This window comes from Cibotium barometz, chromosome 39 (assembly GCF_041138505.1).
Source record: "Cibotium barometz isolate CiBa-2024 chromosome 39, ASM4113850v1, whole genome shotgun sequence".
Lineage (NCBI taxonomy): Eukaryota > Viridiplantae > Streptophyta > Polypodiopsida > Cyatheales > Cibotiaceae > Cibotium > Cibotium barometz.
The window spans coordinates 38,440,342-38,453,506 of NC_141084.1; positions in this window are offsets into that span (position 1 = coordinate 38,440,342).

The window sequence follows — 13,165 nt, forward strand, 5'->3', positions numbered from 1 at the left end:
GTCCAGGTGTGCTAGGATTATTCACTTGAGGGGAGGTGTTGAAATATACAAGTGAATAGGGGAGGTGTTGAAATATACAAGTGAATAGGGTGTGTGTGGGAACAAGCTCTTGGATAGAGGCTATAAAAGAGAAGATGTAATTGTGAAAGAACCTATGAAAAGGTGAGAAGAATCTAGTGGGAGAGAATAAAGGGTAGCATGAGGGAATTTAGGAGTGTGTAGATATTTTGGGAGATATTCAGGGAAAAGAGAAGAGGTGGAGAGAATCAGGCAAAAGGTGGAGATATTCTGGGAGTGAATCATGGAGAAATCAATGGGATTTGATGCTTGATGTAAACTCTATAAATTGAGGGATAGCCCTAATGAGAATTTGCTGGTTTTTGAGTATCCATGCCTACATTAATCTATGTGCTAATTATTCACTAATTACGTCTTAATCACTTGCTAATCACTTTGTTAATTATGTTGATTCTAGTGTTTGATCCACCATAGCTCATCATTTTGCTCAAATTTCAACATGTTATGCATAGATAAATTTCAAAATATTATGAATAATCTTATATTTAAAAGATGCCTAATTTTAAAAAAAGGTACACACTCATTTTTAAAGAAAAAATGTGTCCTTGATGTGAGAACAATGCATTAAAAATGGCAATTTTAGTTGTTAATAAACGAGTTTAGAAAACATGAAAAAGCTCGCTTTAAGAAAACAATTATACTCTCCGAAATATTTTTTTGTTGATGTAAAATATGAGGCGGGGACTTGGGTTCGAATCTTGTTGGCTACTACACATGGTAACAATAATTTTGCAGCCAATTTTATGCGGAATAACAACTTTTCAGGTAAAAGTTGAAGGACATAGAATAAGATGAGACCTTTACACCCACGTCTCATAAGACCACAATCATGTGTATTATTACATTGCCAGTGCATCATGGTTGGAATGTATCAAGATTTCCTTCTCGAATGGTGATTTACATGAGGAGGTTTATATATCTCAGCCTCATGGTTTTATTGAGATTCAGGAGACAAGAGTCTAAAGTATGTAGGTTAAGAAAATCTTTATAGGACATTAAGTAGGCTACCAGTGCATGGTATGAGAAGATAAATGTATACTTGCTTACAATGAGTGGATGATGAACCCCCCCATTGGGGAGATGACTCGGGAGACCTAGTGCTACTTTTGCTAAAGCACAATCACCCTACTTCTCCTTGGCTTACTAGGTCTACCAGACCCCCATACTCCCTATGACACGGTGGTGAAGATAGATGTGAGGGAGCGAGAGTGGGTCTAGTCGTCGACATTGATGGTGTAGGCTCATCACAACCATAGCGTGATGGACCTACACCAATTGAACCTGCACCTATCAATGGAGTGGACTGTCCCGTGGAGAGGACTGGCCATATGGAGTACATTTACCATATGGAGCTGATTGGCCTGATGGTATGTTCACATGCATATAAGATTAAAATAATTGACTTACAAAACACATAAAGGAACTCGGTGTATACAAAAAGGTATGTCAAAACATACCTTTGTTTGTGAAAACTGAGTCCATGATTGCTGTCCATATCTTTGGTTGATGATATTGAGCAGGTTCATGACATATGGGTCCTGCCCCCGCCGCACTGATGGGTCGATAAAAATTACCTATACATATAACCCAAACCAAATACATACATAAGAGTCAATTGTTAAGCATTATAAAACATTCATAAATAGATATGCATAAAGTCTTTGTGCATAGTACCTACGCGCATAGGCTCTTATGCATAAAGCTCTATACATAGACTCAATGCATAGAGCCTACACATATAGCGCTATGCATAGGATCTATGCATAATCTTACATGCGTAGACCCTATGCATAGGCTCTATGTGTATAAATCTCTTATAAGCATAGAGCCTATGCATAGGCTCTTATATGCATAGAGCTTATGCATAGGCCCTACGCATATGCTCTTATGAATAAAGCTTACACATATGCACTATGCATAGAGCCTACGCACTATGCATAGGCCCTATGAATAATGCTTACACATGCGAGCTATGCATAGAGCCTATGCTCTATTCATAGGCTCTATACATAGAGCCTACGTATAGAGAGTGATATGCATAGAGCTATGAATAGAGCCTATGCTCTATTCATAGGCTCTATACATAGAGCCTACGTATAGAGCCTATGCATAGAAGCAATGCATACACTCTATGCGTACAGATTTATACACTCTATGCGTAGAGCCTACGTATAGAGCCTACGCATAGAGCCTATGCATAGAGCTTATACATAGGCTCTTATGTATACACTCTATGCATAGAGCCTATGCATAGCGCTTATGCATAGAGTTTATGCATAAAGCCTATGCATAGAGCCTGTGCATAGGCTCTTATGCATACGCTTTATGCATAGAGCCTGTGCATAGGCTCTAATGCATACACTTTATGCATAGCGCCTATGCATAGGCTCTATGCATACACTTTATGCATAGAGCCTATGCATAGCGCTTATGCATAGATTTTATGCATAAAGCCTATGCATAGAGCCTGTGCATAGGCTCTTATGCATAGATTTTATGCATAAAGCCTATGCATAGAGCCTGTGCATAGCGCTTATGCATAGATTTTATGCATAAAGCCTATGCATAGAGCCTGTGCATAGGCTCTTATGCATAAAGCCTATGCATAGAGCCTGTGCATAGGCTCTTATGCATACGCTTTATGCATAGAGCCTGTGCATAGGCTCCTATGCATACGCTTTATGCATAGAGCCTGTGCATAGGCTCTAATGCATACACTTTATGCATAGAGCATATGCATAATCTCTATGCATAGGCTCTATGTAGAAAGCTTATGCATAAAGCCTATGCATAGGAGCTTTATGCATAGAACCTATGTAAGAGTGTGAGATCCCTGTTCCCACCGAGCAACGGATTCGGGGTACTAGCAGCGGAAGTAGCACTTCTCGCGCGGGACAGGGGTCCCACACTCGGGGCCTCGCCCACGGATATCCGGACAAGAGACTAATCCGTCGGTTTGTCCAAAACCGAAACCGGAAAAACTTCCTTTACCCGGAAAGCACGGGCGATTCCACCAGGATAACTCTTTACTCTAACGTAGTCAAGATCATTACTGATCAAACTGATCTGACTGCACCTTTAACGGTACTTGGTCAAATCAAGGAAGAACTTGCACTTGGATCATTGGGATCAACGCTTTTTTCCCCATCAAGAGGCACAGCCGTTGATTCCTATCCATAGAACAATTTCTATCCGGATTTACTTCATCCATCGTAATAATAGAATTTAAATCTCGATTTACGGATCCATCAGTCCAGCCTAACCCCATCCGATCCCATGGGTTAGCCAACCGCCCAACCACTGTAGTGATGGGATCCAATTTGGAATTTGGTTAGGTTTTGTCCCGGGTACCAAGGAAAAGAGTTCCAAGGCCCCCTAGCCGGAAGTTCATGCAAACATAAAACTAGCCACACCACTTACACACCCAATATGAAATTACCTTTTTCTTAGCATCAGCTAACTTTAAAACAATCCTTTAAGGAAACCATAGTACCACTGATCATAATCTTCCAATTTATCCAGTTGATTCATAATTTCCCATCATTCCTTCATCAGAGTATCTATGGCATCATTGGCAACTAGAACGCTCATCGCCTGTCCACACAGGGGCCTTTTCAATAGTTCCTAGCCCATAATACTCGGCAATATAATCACTTATAAAAATCAAGATGGACTCTCGTTGAAGATCAGCAAGATCAACCAACAGATCCATATAAAGAGCCATGGACTCATCCATTGAAGACCAGCAAGGTCAATCAACCAGATCCATGCCCGGTTTCACAAAACAACTCTTACTCCTTGTTCCAATATCTTCCACGACGCACGTGTGGGTATCTTCGGCGACCCAGAGCCCGAGCACCGTATGGTCAGCACCCTCTAGGATCCTTCGCAGGTGACCTAGCGCTTCACTCATAGGCCGCTTCCTTGGTCCCTCATCCACCGTACCGGAAGCTCACCATTTAAATCGAACCGAGGCTGGTCAAGACCTCGGTCGACCTTGCTACGCGAGACGTCCTCCATTGACTCTCCATCAGCAGTTGCAACTTTATCAGTTAGGTCTCCACGACCTTAAACACAAGACGGTCAAAATGCTTCCCCAGCATTCTTGACATAAAACAGCCATTTACAAACAGCATTTACAAACAGTTTACAAATACAATTTCTATATTAACTCTCATTTTTCCACATTATCCCTCATTAATCCACATTACTTATTCCACATTCCATTTATATGTGTACTCATCCAATCACATCATTTTTCATCTCTTCACTTCAGATTCCTTCACATCACATATCATATATTCACATCCATATCCACATCCACATCCACATTCACATCTACATGCTTACCTCCATTTTCACATCCTCATTTATACATCCACATCCCATATCCACATTCATACATACACATCCATATCCACATCCATAAATCCACATCCACATGCATACATCCACTATCACGTCCTCATTCATACATCCACATCCACATCCACATCCATATACATACATACATCCACATCCACATTCTCATTCACATCTATACATCCACATCTACATCCACATACATACATACATCCACATCCACATTCCACATTCACATCTATACATCCACATCTACATCCACATTCACATACATCCACATCCACATTCACATACATCCACATCCACATCTACATCCACATTCACATACATCCACATCCACATTTCCATTCACATCTATACATCCACATCTACATCCACATACATACATACATCCACATCCACATCCACATACATACATACATCCACATCCACTTTCCACATTCACATCTATACATTCACATCTACATCCACATTCACATACATCCACATCCACATTTTCATTCACATCTATACATCCACCTCTACATCCACATACATACATACATCCATATCCACATTCCACATTCACATCTATACAACCACATCTACATCCACATTCACATCTATGCATATACATCTTCATGCATACATCCATTTTCACATTCATACATCCACACTCCCATCTCCACATCCACACATCCACATACATACATCCATTTCCACATTCCCATTCATATAACCCCATATGCCTTCACATCTAATCTTTTACATCACATCCATTCTTGCCCTATCATCACAACCCATATACATCTTATCCTATCACATACACTTCTTACCTCATCTCATACACATCTTATCACATCTTAATTCATCTTATTACCTCTTATCACATCTTATACACCTCTTATCACATCCTATCACATCTCATATCTATTTATAGAATACAAGAGAACTCTTATATTTGATATAAGATTTCTTTACACATTTATTTATGCATAAATTCCATTTAAGGAGATTAATACTTTCGAAGTAAAAATCAATCTTTTTTTGCATCTTCCTATGCATAAATTCATTTTAAATGAAAATGATACTTTTGAATTAAAATTCAATCTTTTATGCATCTTCCTATGCATAAATTCAATTTAGATGAGAATGACACTTTTGAATCAATCTTTTATGCATCTTCCTATGCATAAATTCAATTTGGTAGGAATTACACTTTTAGAATAAAAGAATTTCTCTTATGCATGTAATTTATGCATAAAATCCATTTATGAGAAAAATCACACTTTTAGTATAAAAAGAATATCTTTTATGCATACCTATATGCATGAAATCCAATATGATAAGAGTAACACTCTTACAATAAAATAATCAACTTTTATGCATACCTCTATGCATGAAATTCAATTATGATAAAAGTCACACTTTTATAATAAAATAATCGACTTTTATGCATACCTCTATGCATGAAATCCAATATGATAAAAGTAACACTTTTGATATAAAAAAATTATCCTTTATGCACACTTCTATGCATGAAAATTAAAAATGATAAAAGTAACACTTTTGATATAAAAAATTTATCCTTTATGCATACTTCTATGCATGAAAATAAAATGGATAAAAATAACACTTTTGATATAAAAATTTACCCATTATGCATACTTCTATGCATGAAAATAAAAATGGTAAAAGTAACACTTTTGATATAAAAATTTAACCATTATGCATACTTCTATGCATGAAATTAAAAATGGTAAAAATAATACTTTTGATATAAAAATTTATCCATTATGCATACTTCTATGCATGAAATAAAAATGGTAAAAATAACACTTTTGATATAAAAATTTAACCATTATGCATACTTCTATGCATGAAATTAAAAATGGTAAAAATAATACTTTTGATATAAAAATTTATCCATTATGCATACTTCTATGCATGAAATAAAAATGGTAAAAATAACACTTTTGATATAAAAACTTATCCTTTATGCATGATATTAAAATTTAATTTCTCCATGATTATAATGAAATTCTTTCAATTAATCTAGGATGATAATTCCTAGAATATGGTAGGAAGTCCTCTTTTTATGCTTTGAATGAAATTATTTTATGCATAATTTTTATAAAAATTTTGCCATAGCTCCGCTGCTATGACTGATAAATCTCAATTTTTCTAAGGGATAATGCTTATCATTAAGAAAATAATTAAAATAATCTCTAATTGGATTATCAATCCATAATGGATTGAATCATTAATATACATAAACTAAAAGCATAGAAAAAAGCCATTAGTTTGGCCTCAAGCATAGCTTAATCTTGGGTTAAGGAAAAGCTTTATGAAAAGCTTGATTTGGATTGAGAACGGTTCATGAGTATGACCATTTCTTGAGTGAGAGAGAGAATTTACATAAAAATCATTAGAATTTAAACATAAATGAAAATTAACTTCAATAGCATTATGTAACTCTTCACTACTATTCAAACTTCAATAGCATTATGTAACTCTTCACTACTATTCAAACTTCAATAGCATTAAAAAAAACCATACCAATTAAACTTCTCAAGCTTGAGAGGGGTTGAGAAGAGAGAAACATTGAGAAATTATAGAAAGATCAATATTCACTAATTACCTTACAACTTGCTTGATTCTTTGTTCACGGTAGAGGCCCCCAACCAATCAATTGGTTAAGTATGTTGATGGAGCCACTAATTGGGATTGAAGAAAGAGGGAAGCTCCAAAAACTAGTGAATTATTAAATGAATTCACAGTTCTTGGCTTAGGTGGAGTAGAGTAACGATGCATAAACACTATATATTTTTCAACAAGGGGGAGGCTTCTATTTATAGGAAAAATTGAGCTCCTAACCAAACAAACTGATTCTAGAATTTTCTAAATCAGTTTGGTCAATATTTGACCATTTTTAGGTCAGTTAAGCTAACTTTTTGGAACTAGACTTGAATGAGGAGAGAGGAGAGATGAAATATCTCAATTTTTATGAGTTTAAAACTCATTCAAGCATGTGAAATATGCACCTCCTTTAAAGAACTCCTCTTCCTTACATATGTGTCATAATGGAATCATTTTAATATTGCTCATACTTTTTTTACTAATAATCCTTGTACATTTTCAACTCTTCATCTTATGTGAAATATGCACCTCCTTTAAAGAATTCCCCTTCCTTACATATGTCATATTTTTAATATTGCTCATAGTTTTTTTACTAATAATCCTTGTACATTTTCAACTCTTCATCTTATGTGAAATATGCACCTCCTTTAAAGAATTCCCCTTCCTTACATATGTCATATTTTTAATATTGCTCATAGTTTTTTACTAATAAACCTTGTACATTTTCAACTCTTCATCTTATGTGAGCATTTAAGGGACTCCCCTTCCTTACATATGTGTCATAATAAAATCATTATACCCAAAATATCTCATATTTTTAATATTGCACATAGTTTTTTTACTAATAAACCTTGTACATTTTCAACTCTTCACCTCATGTGAGCATTTACTCATTTTTGGGTATTTTCTTTTTACAAGTTGGATTTATCTCCTCCCTACACATGGATTGATGCTATTGGTCCATAGGAACCTTAATTGGACCATAGTCTAAAGATTTCTGAAAATCTAGACCCTTAGGCTAAGGTTCTTTATAGCTATTTTCAATTAATTCCAATTGCACATTGAAAATTCTTTTTGAATTTCTGTTTCAGGGGAACTCATCTGAATTAGAAGAGATATTTTTCTATCCAAAAATATTCAAAATCTGAATATTCTCTCTCTAGAATATTTTCTCTCTCTAGGTTAAAACAGTTAGAAACAAGTCTTTTATATTTCTGAAGAGGGATTGATTACAGGGGAAGATACTAGACATGAAAAAGGGGTTGGGGGAGGAATCTTACATTCTACCCCACTTAAAAAACGCGAGATGTCCTCATCTCGCAACTTGTGATAATTTCGCAAGATTCACGAATATGAGACTTAGAAAAAAAAAATTTAATCAAGATTAACCACCAAGATAAGTCTTAAAGAGAGCAAGATTCAAAATACGAACAAGATTTAAACTTTATTCATTCTCGGAACTTATACAGTAAAGATAGAGGAACTCTTTACACTTCCATAAGCCCGTCCATCATATGGTCACAAAAGCAGTCCTCACAAGCTGCACAAGTATAAGGTAACTCATCTATGGGAATGATTCTGTGGGTTATTGCTGCGCCTATCTCAGTGGTATGAGGTGTTCTAACAAAAGGACCTCTGAGAGGCAAGCCAAAAACGGGGTAAAGGCATATCTTCTCATGAGGAAGAAAACACGCCAGTAAGAAGACTCGCTCAGAAAACCCAGGATGCCTTGATCTCATGACGCAGTAGTATCGGGGACCCAAACCCAAAGCTTCAATAACCATGGCCAAGCGGACATTGTTACGAAAGTGCTGCTGACCCCAGGGTGTTACCCTAGTTATGTTTTGATAGGTCCGCCATTTGGTTTGCGCTACAGAAGTTCCCAAGTGAGGGAAAAGTGAGCGCTCATACTGCTCTATAAAATCCTTCTTTACAGATTCACTTGCGTCTTGAAGGTGAGGAATCATTATGGATAAAACTAGTTCTTGTTGCCAAGCCATGAAGGAGATTAAGAAAGAAAGGAGATCGATGGAAGTAAGATTACTGTGAGCGACAAGTAAAAGTTACGACTTATATAAAGGAAGGAGCTAGCGTAACTTAGAAGCCAACGGTAACTTGCCACTGAAGTTTTACCGTCTTTCCATGATTTGGGTTTGGCACAATTTTCTATAGAAGGCATTAAGAACTTTGAGATGAGGAGATAAAAGAAGTTCGTAAGTTAAATCACCTACTTTCTTTGGTCCAATATCTGGGAGATAACTTCTTATACTTCCCAAGAGATAAAGAACTTCTTTTGGGTCGTACTCGAGACCAAAACCTTGATATCCAAAACATCGATTCTCACTTCTGAACTCGTTGTTCTGAATCCTTAAAACAGGTGGGACTTTTGAGAAGTATTCAGGAAAAAGGTTCTTCCTTTTTTAAACAGAATCTTTCTTTTATTTTAGAGAGGGAATAATTATAAGATCAAAAAGGAAGATTCTTACTCCTGTATACCTCGAAGGCTGGGGGAGAATCTTACATTCTACCCCACTTAAAAAGTGCGAGATGTCCTCATCTCATAAAGTAGAGGACAACTCTTTTTCTTAAGATCCAATTTTATTCTGGGGTTCCTTATATTCTGGTCAACCCAACAGAATACTGGGATAATTATCCCTTAGAACTCATCATTAAATAACAATTCATTCAGATCATATCATTCATATCTTTAACATGATAAAGGTCCATTAGACCGAAAAATTTCCTTCTGAGCATTCCTCCACGGGAATTTCAGTCAAGTAAGTTCTCAATTTGTCATCCCTTAACTTGATCTAACGGTCAAGTGTTAACAGTAGCAATTTGACAGCACAATCCACTAATCTCATAGTGATTTGCTGAATCATTTTCATCATTTATCATTACAGGGACTCGTCCCAATCATCCACCTTGTGGTTTCGCTCAGCTTATTACATTTCAATCCATTTTCAGGGATCATCATTTTTCAATCAGAATCCAAATCAATTCATCGGTTTCCAAACAGAACTAAAAATCATATCAACCACATTCGAAATCATCATCTGGATAGCATTAACGCTTATAATTTCAAGTCTTAGATTTACTCGTATATACTGTCAGTAAAGAGCTGCAGTTATACTCTCGGTATATACGGTAGTCACGGCCCTTGGAATTATAAGGTAAATACCATCATGTCTAGGCCTCAAGCAAGTCAGGGATTCTATATAATTGCGGTACTTCCATCTGAAGACCCAATTACCAATTTACGAATTTCAGTTTGAATATCAAATTGTATGAATTATATCACACAATTACAACCTTTTTTTGTGCTTCTTGATAAATTTTTGACATATTTGGTTTCTCAGTTGATCTTTATTAGCCAAATGCTCTGATACCAACTGTGAGATCCCTGTTCCCACCGAGCAACGGATTCGGGGTACTAGCAGCGGAAGTAGCACTTCTCGCGCGGGACAGGGGTCCCACACTCGGGGCCTCGCCCACGGATATCCGGACAAGAGACTAATCCGTCGGTTTGTCCAAAACCGAAACCGGAAAAACTTCCTTTACCCGGAAAGCACGGGCGATTCCACCAGGATAACTCTTTACTCTAACGTAGTCAAGATCATTACTGATCAAACTGATCTGACTGCACCTTTAACGGTACTTGGTCAAATCAAGGAAGAACTTGCACTTGGATCATTGGGATCAACGCTTTTTTCCCCATCAAGAGGCACAGCCGTTGATTCCTATCCATAGAACAATTTCTATCCGGATTTACTTCATCTATCGTAATAATAGAATTTAAATCTCGATTTACGGATCCATCAGTCCAGCCTAACCCCATCCGATCCCATGGGTTAGCCAACCGCCCAACCACTGTAGTGATGGGATCCAATTTGGAATTTGGTTAGGTTTTGTCCCGGGTACCAAGGAAAAGAGTTCCAAGGCCCCCTAGCCGGAAGTTCATGCAAACATAAAACTAGCCACACCACTTACACACCCAATATGAAATTACCTTTTTCTTAGCATCAGCTAACTTTAAAACAATCCTTTAAGGAAACCATAGTACCACTGATCATAATCTTCCAATTTATCCAGTTGATTCATAATTTCCCATCATTCCTTCATCAGAGTATCTATGGCATCATTGGCAACTAGAACGCTCATCGCCTGTCCACACAGGGGCCTTTTCAATAGTTCCTAGCCCATAATACTCGGCAATATAATCACTTATAAAAATCAAGATGGACTCTCGTTGAAGATCAGCAAGATCAACCAACAGATCCATATAAAGAGCCATGGACTCATCCATTGAAGACCAGCAAGGTCAATCAACCAGATCCATGCCCGGTTTCACAAAACAACTCTTACTCCTTGTTCCAATATCTTCCACGACGCACGTGTGGGTATCTTCGGCGACCCAGAGCCCGAGCACCGTATGGTCAGCACCCTCTAGGATCCTTCGCAGGTGACCTAGCGCTTCACTCATAGGCCGCTTCCTTGGTCCCTCATCCACCGTACCGGAAGCTCACCATTTAAATCGAACCGAGGCTGGTCAAGACCTCGGTCGACCTTGCTACGCGAGACGTCCTCCATTGACTCTCCATCAGCAGTTGCAACTTTATCAGTTAGGTCTCCACGACCTTAAACACAAGACGGTCAAAATGCTTCCCCAGCATTCTTGACATAAAACAGCCATTTACAAACAGCATTTACAAACAGTTTACAAATACAATTTCTATATTAACTCTCATTTTTCCACATTATCCCTCATTAATCCACATTACTTATTCCACATTCCATTTATATGTGTACTCATCCAATCACATCATTTTTCATCTCTTCACTTCAGATTCCTTCACATCACATATCATATATTCACATCCATATCCACATCCACATCCACATTCACATCTACATGCTTACCTCCATTTTCACATCCTCATTTATACATCCACATCCCATATCCACATTCATACATACACATCCATATCCACATCCATAAATCCACATCCACATGCATACATCCACTATCACGTCCTCATTCATACATCCACATCCACATCCACATCCATATACATACATACATCCACATCCACATTCTCATTCACATCTATACATCCACATCTACATCCACATACATACATACATCCACATCCACATTCCACATTCACATCTATACATCCACATCTACATCCACATTCACATACATCCACATCCACATCTACATCCACATTCACATACATCCACATCCACATTTCCATTCACATCTATACATCCACATCTACATCCACATACATACATACATCCACATCCACATCCACATACATACATACATCCACATCCACTTTCCACATTCACATCTATACATTCACATCTACATCCACATTCACATACATCCACATCCACATTTTCATTCACATCTATACATCCACCTCTACATCCACATACATACATACATCCATATCCACATTCCACATTCACATCTATACAACCACATCTACATCCACATTCACATCTATGCATATACATCTTCATGCATACATCCATTTTCACATTCATACATCCACACTCCCATCTCCACATCCACACATCCACATACATACATCCATTTCCACATTCCCATTCATATAACCCCATATGCCTTCACATCTAATCTTTTACATCACATCCATTCTTGCCCTATCATCACAACCCATATACATCTTATCCTATCACATACACTTCTTACCTCATCTCATACACATCTTATCACATCTTAATTCATCTTATTACCTCTTATCACATCTTATACACCTCTTATCACATCCTATCACATCTCATATCTATTTATAGAATACAAGAGAACTCTTATATTTGATATAAGATTTCTTTACACATTTATTTATGCATAAATTCCATTTAAGGAGATTAATACTTTCGAAGTAAAAATCAATCTTTTTTTGCATCTTCCTATGCATAAATTCATTTTAAATGAAAATGATACTTTTGAATTAAAATTCAATCTTTTATGCATCTTCCTATGCATAAATTCAATTTAGATGAGAATGACACTTTTGAATCAATCTTTTATGCATCTTCCTATGCATAAATTCAATTTGGTAGGAATTAC